Consider the following 7,555-nt stretch of genomic DNA (forward strand, 5'->3'; position numbering starts at 1 on the left):
AACCTCGTGTTGGTGCAGAATAGAATGAAACAACAGGTAGATCAACATCACAGTGAAAGAAGTTTTGATGTAGGTGATTGGGTATTCCTACGGCTACAACCATATAAACAAATGTTCCTCAAGCAAGCTAAGAAGGATAATAAATTATCACCAAAGAATTATGGTCCGTACAAGGTGTTGCAAAAGATTGGTACTATGGAATACAAATTGGAGCTTCCTGCAGCTTCTCGAGTGCACCCAGTTTTCCATGTTTCATGTTTAAAGAAGGTTATAGGCGACAAGCTCCCAGTTCAAACAATATTGCCAGAACTTGACGAGGAAGGAAAAATTATATTGGAACCGGAAGCAGTCACAGAAACAAGAACTCGACAGCTATGAAATTGATCAATTTCGGAGTATCTCATCAAGTGGAAGAACTTATCCGCTAAAGATTCCACATTGAGAATGAGAATTTTATATAGAAGAATCCAGAACTACTCAAGCGTTGAGGACAACACTTTTTTGAAGGAGAGGGGCATGTTAGGTCCCTATAATACTAGTTATTACCCCATTACTATTGTAGTTGTATCCCTTATTAATATTACTGTGCCCCTATTGTACCCATATTGTTATTACTGTGCCCCATAGAATCCCTCTATTGTTATTTTTGTGCCTTTATATTATTATTGTTAGGTCGACTGGGTTATATTGTGACTCCTTAGGCTCCTATATATAGAAAGGAGGTTTTGTCATTTGAATCATCAAAGCATCATTCATTTGTGTAATGTAAAGGAGGTTGCCCCCTCGAAGAGGCTGAATTCTAAGGCGTTGATCTATCTTTTCTATCTTCTTGTGAGATGGTTTCATAACATGCTCCTTCCCTGGTTTTAACATATAGCTGCTCAACACTCTGTTGGGCAATTTATTGTGCTTAAATTGCTGCATTAAATATCGACCAGGGAAACTCGTAAGCTTTTCATGATGCCAGCACTATATGTGCAGGAGTAGGTGACTAATTCTATATCTAATTAAATTACCTACGATTCAATATAATATGCAAGGGAAGAGGCTCCTAACTAAGGAGATCCTGGTTGTCCTTCCCTACAGTATCATAGAGAAATAATAAAACTAGAAACTTAAAATGCAAACGAGAGGATGAACTTTAATTGTTGTTTAGATTCAAAGAGAGAAAGACTAACTTAGTCTCTTGATTGTCCTCTCTTGTACTAATCCAGACTAGACTAAAATTCATCCATAAGCGTAAACTAAATGAAATAACTTGAAACATAAAAGCAAAAAGATGAATTCCAATTACAAATCAAATAGAGAGAGAGAGCCTAACTTAGACTCTTTGTTGTCCTCTCATATGTTGATAAGATTCTAATTGAAAATTCATTCATCAAACCAATCCTCAAACAACATCTAAGCAATTAAATAAAATAAGATCTAATATGAAACAACAAGTTCCTTTGCTCCTTCTAGAGTGAGCTCAATTCTCCTAAGAACAAAGTGACAAGCCATTCCATATACTACATTAAGATAACTTTTATCTAAAACTACATAATGGAAAACTATTTCTATAACTACTAAATGGAAATATATGTAAAACAAAGCTTTATTCTATTCCATCATAAGTTGGATACAATGCTCTAAGAGTCCTCCTCTTGGAATGGAGGAGGTACTCCTATTTATACAATGAGAGGAGATAACAAACTCATAATGATGATCCATTAATCTCTCTTTTAGTTCCATACATTTCTCAACCATCTAGACACATAATCCTATCCTCCATGATTTCCTCCATGAGGTCCATGATCTTCTCCATGATCTGTTCCATGAGGTGTATCTTATCAAATTCGAATTTGATCTTTCAAGGCCACAAAAAGGTGTCTTGGAAGCTTCCTTGGAACCTACACATGTCACCAAAACAACCCACTTTCCATATATAAAGTAAAATATATTATTTTCTAATATTTAATCAAGAATTTCTCTCAAAAATGCTTAAAAATAAACAATGTTTGGAAAATATAAATGAGACCCATTAATGGTGAATAGTAGGGAAAATGGAGTGACAAGGTGATGAATAGTGAGCGAAATAATGGAAGCATAGGTGAAAAATGTATGGTAATGAATGCCATTTTTGGAGCCCAACATACTCCCCAACTGAAGTTCTTGCATGTCCTCATGCAAGCTACTACAATGACTTATTTGATTTTATTCTTAAATGAGCTTCCTTTTACAAGATGTTTGGTTCTTGTGTAACAAACATCTTCCAATCATGGACTTCCTTTTAACTTTGCACATCTTTGGATAACTTTTATTTGTTTGCAAAGCATTGACATATTTTAATGATTGGTTCTTGTGTTACAATCATTATTTACTTTGATCTCTTCTTAATGATTGGTTCTTGTGTTTACAATCATTATTTACTTTGTTGAGTTCAATCATATGCTCATCATTTTGTAGTAGTTTTTATTGTGGGAAGACTATGTGGGTTAAGATGTAATATGAATGAGGAAAAAGAATGAAGTGTGAAATTCCCCCCTCCCCAACTGATGGTTTTTGGCAATTTTAAATGAGAAAGGAAATAGTGAAATAGTGGAATATTTTCCAAATATCATCATTTTAGCATCTAAAAAGAATTTCAAGATTAAAGGTTAGAAGACATCATACCTTACTTACCTAAGGAAGTGGATGAATCATGCATGTTCAGCTGCCACAATTCTGCTCCGAAGCCTCTTCTTCAAGTTGTGGATGAAAGATGGATCTGTATTGTCGTATCGGCTCCTCGATCCTCTGCTACTAGATGATGAATCTGAGGAGTCTGCGGAACATGGCTGAAAGTTGTATATGTTGCTGGATCCTCTGCTGCTGGATGATGAATCCGATGAGTCTGCTAAATATGGCTGAAAATCTATAAGGCTTGGAAGGTATACAATATATAAGTGACATTTCCCTCCCAGCCTTATTGATTGACTTGTCCTCAAGTGATGACCAACTGATGAAAGGAAATTGGCTTGATCTGCTACAAAATATGGGTCTTCAAGTCTTCAACGCTCGATGGCACAAATCCTACTATGTGATTAAATGTGTCGATGTCGAACATAGCAAGAAGTTGTTGACTTAGTGGCCGTTAATGAATGCCCCTAGCCAACACAAGAGCTCCCACCATTGATTCCAATGGGAGTCAGGATGCCTAACACATCTTGGTAGGTACGAATAAATTTGTCGTAGTCGAGTCACCTACAAGATCCAACGAACAAGGGATATTAATGTACTCCCATTGTTCATTGGCAAGAGTACTTGCCATTAAGGCATGCAAGCCTCTAGGTGTTTTTTTTTAATGATACATAGACTCTAGGACTTTGACTCAAGCAGAGTTTTATTGGTGGAAATGAAGGGGAATGGTAATGAGAAGGAAAATGGATGGATGTAAGGAAATGCATAATGTATGAATTAAGAACTCTTGCTGTGAAAAATGGATATGGAAGTGTCACGCCTTATGGATGTATGATTGGTGGAATTCAAACTTTTTCAGGGAGGTGGAAGGTAGTGGTTGTGGAGATGGATTTGTCTTCAGAATTTGTCATGAATTTAGTCTTTGGAAGACTAATTGTCGTCACAATGTAATCTCCTGAATGATCACTTTGTTATCCTGTAACCTGTAAAAAAACTTGGCAGAAGAAACATAAGTTTGTTCAAGAAGAATTGATCATTTCCTTCATGATTCTTACGCAAAAATTTCATACCAAATAAATCAGATTTAGGAAAAAGCAAAGTGTTGAAAGTAACTCAATTCATGTTATCAATTTCAATCCATTTAAAAACAACCATGTAAAATAATACTCCCTGTCAGATAACTCATGAATGTGCTTCGCAATTCTGTTCTGTAAAGCATACAAGAATCATGTGATGAGTTTATACCATCTTGATGCTATTGAGAATTGAATCCTCCAATTGATTTTTAAAATTTATTTCCAAGTATCCTATTTTTCGAATCTGTGTGAATTTTGTGAAAAAAAATTTAAATTTTTTTTTTTAAATGAAAACATAATTTTTTTTAGATATTTCATTAAACAATAAATTAAAAACATAGATTTTTAATTTATTATTTAAGTGAAATTTTTTTTATATTTTTTTATATTTTTAAATGGAAAACAACAAAATTTTATTTGTTAAAACCTAATAAAAAAAAACTATTACTAAATTAAAGTTAGCTCTTTTTTTTTTTTTTTTTTTATAAGAATACAATAAAAATAAGAAAATCTTTTTTTTTTTTTTTTTGTTTTTTTTTTTTTAAATAAAACTAAAAAAAAATGTTTTGGTTTTTTTATTATCAAAATATGAAATAAATCAAACACACAATTTTTTTATTTTTATTTAAACAGAAGTAAGGCTTCGCTTAGTAAAAATGGTGTTTAAAACTTCTCTTTTGCTTCGTTTATCTTTGTTGTGGATCCTAGCCTCGACATCTAGCAGATTTGTTAAATGTATTAACATGTTGTTCCGAATCAGTTACACAAAGGGGTTGCAATCTCTCTAATTGCAGTCCACTCCCTCAACCGAAACATACACAGTGATTGCCAATTGTATCATGAACTCATAGAAGCTCTTAGCTTGCTGCTAGACCAACGGTCCCGCAAGTGTGACACCAGAGACATCATCGAGCAAAAGGTAATAGTGATAATATAAGTATATCAACCGAATAAAATCACCAACGGCAGGGCTACGATAATTGGATAAGCAATCAAATAAGTGAAATTAAAAGTTAAAAGGAGAGTCGCCGGCCAGTGGGGGTTGTGGTGTGTTGAGGTGTCAACACCTGCTGATTGAAAATCCAATTTTTCTTCAAGCTGGTAAATTGGTCATATCACTTGTGTTCTCAAGGTTCTTGACAAGAATGGAATTAGCGCCCTTGTGCATGTAGGCTGTAGTAGATGGTTTGTATATTGAAATTCTATAAAAAACTAACTCTATTGAAAAATAAAGAAATTTCTAAAAAAATAAATTAACTCAAAATAAGTCAGAGAATCTGGGTTTTTATACCACTTGTGCCAGCATATTTAGCTGCATCATTGGCGGCAATGTATTCCTCCTCAGCCCAGAAATGGCGGGCAATCTCCTCGATCCATATCTCCTCTGAGTTGACGTTTTTCCGGTGCAAGGGCATCGATCCCATGGTTAGTGTCCTTTGCCTCCAAAACTACAATCAATGCAACATTGTCCTTGAGCAACCGACTAAGAGCAGCCTTTTTCTGAGCTGACGGAACCACAGCTTCTGTCAAAGACTGGGCAGCTTTATTGAATTCAACCTCATATTTCTTAACAAGTGCAAAACGATCACGACGGAAAAATGTTGCACAACCATCAATTGCATAGGCTGTGCCAGTATAAACCTATGTTGTTTTTTCTTGTAAACAGCTGTGTACCAATGCTTTTCTAATTCAGGTGCAAAGAACTCCTTAAAATGATCGCTCTGAACCTCTTGAAGGCAAAGAATATCGGCCTGATAACCAACAATTTCACACAACAAGTTCTGGCGACGATAAGGCCACGAGAGAGCCCAAGGAGGACAATAGTTGTACATGTCACTGGTTGCATATAGATCTGAAAGTACATTATAAGAGAGTACAGTAAATGTTCCAGAAGCTGCAGTGCGTCCTTCCAGCTCAAGATTTGCACCTTCTTCTCCCTCGCTTATCATCATTCTCTCCACACCGACTTCTTCCTTGAATTCGTTCTCGTCCGAATGCATTGTACAGGATTCCACAAAATCTGTTAACAACAATATCATATCTGTATTAATTGCATTTTGTTTTGATCTTAAATGTAGGATATTTGTTACAGAAAATCGTGGGTCAAAGCAAAGGATCTTGTTACAAAATGGATTAATCAGAAGATTTGCTGGGATTTGCGGGATTTGATGTGCGTTTGAATGATGGCGTTCTATTTTTGTCTGCCTTCTCCCACGTGGATGTATACATTTATCATTTCTCTATTTCTGATGCAGGATTGGAAATAGAGAAATTTCAACGGAGCAACCCACGTGCACATAATACGCCTCTCAGCCTCACACACATTGAAGAACCACTAGCTTCCCTTGATCATCGCGATACGCGCCCATGCCAACCAGATTTTCTGGAATTAGTTACATTATCTAGATGTTTCACAAGCAGCTGGATGAGCCTGGTTTCTCTAGTAGGGAAGGTCCGAGCAAGACAGCCAATCGATTTTATGCAGGGAATCAAAAGTTGAGATTCATTCGAAATTAATGAGCCCGTCTCCGTTCCTGTCGACGCCGGTAATCATGTTCTTGCAATCCTCCCGGGTGCTGCCATCGCCCATGTAGAGATCGTCTGCAGAAATGGAGCCGTTACGGTCGAGGTCGAAAACCTGGAAGGCGTTTTTCAGATCCTCCAAGCAGGTGGCCCTGTCGATCCCTTTGGTATTCAGATCGATGAAATCCTCTAGGGTAATGAACCCATCCGCGTCCGCCTCCTTCATCATGAGCCCCAGCTCCTGCGACCCGACACGGCTGCCCATTGAGCGCAGAATTTCTCCCAGCTCCGACAACGAGATCTTGTCGTCGTTGTTGGCGTCGAATCGTTTGAACACATCCTCCAAATCCTCCGCGTTGTGCAGAGCTCTCGCTAGCGATTCTGATACAGAGGACTCCTCCGATCTGCTCCTCAGGGATGAAGCGTTGTTGTTGTCGCTGCTGCCGGTGCTTCCTTCGCTTAGGCCTTTGTTTTTCTTGCGAGACGATCAACTGAGCAAATTTTTCCCATGCTTCTTCACACTGTATTCAACGGCATTCACAGATCAAAGTACTTTTAGCCGAAGTTGCTCACCGGGCACACGCGGTTTAATGGATCGGTGGGGCACCAGAAGCGCGTAGTGTACAAGTTTCCCAATGGCTTTTGCCGCGGCTTCCTGGCCTTCAACGGTGCCTTCCTTGATAAGCTTGAGCAAGGGGCCGATTCCGCCTTCTTCGACAATCAGTTTCTCCATGACTGCTGTCAGCTGCAACCTTCTCACTAGAACAAGTATCCTCAATAAAAAGAGCTTTTGGCCTTTTCACACCTATGTGATGGCTATCAGCACCTGAACCTTCCTTTGAAGAGAATTCCATTGGTTCATATTTGGTAGCACAATGAATTTTTTTTTTTAATATCTAAAAAAACAAAAGAAATGGTTTTTTTTTTTTTATTTTTTTTTTTAAATCTAAAATTAAAAAAACTAAATTTCATCTAAAAATTTAAAAATGCTTTTTTCACAAAATTCTTTATTTCTTTTTGCAAATTAATTCTTCAGCAAGAGTTTTTTTTATTTGAACCAAATCAATGGACTTTCTGATCTTCCTGATCGCACGAAGCGCAGGAAGAGAGCATACTTATCAATTGATTTGTGTTTATTTATGCAGGGGGGGTGTTTTTGAAAAGACAAAATTTAAAACTAACTAAACACTAAATCATCAGAAAACTCAAATTTAAACTCCTTTGTGAAGATCCTGCTGTCACCAGGGTTCACAAATTATTCTGTCTAAAGAAAAATAAATACTGAATTAAATTCTAAT

General features: G+C 36.8%; 1 pseudogene; it reads right to left on the reverse strand.

Moving 5' to 3' along the window:
• Positions 1 to 6,237: 6,237 nt before the first annotated feature.
• On the reverse strand, positions 6,238 to 6,990 carry LOC149264391 (polcalcin Cup a 4 pseudogene; annotated as a pseudogene).
• Positions 6,991 to 7,555: the final 565 nt, after the last annotated feature.

The sequence above is a fragment of the Pinus tabuliformis genome, chromosome 6 (genome assembly GCF_031772625.1).
Source record: "Pinus tabuliformis cultivar Carrire ecotype Pingquan chromosome 6, CPIR1, whole genome shotgun sequence".
NCBI classification, from domain to species: domain Eukaryota; kingdom Viridiplantae; phylum Streptophyta; class Pinopsida; order Pinales; family Pinaceae; genus Pinus; species Pinus tabuliformis.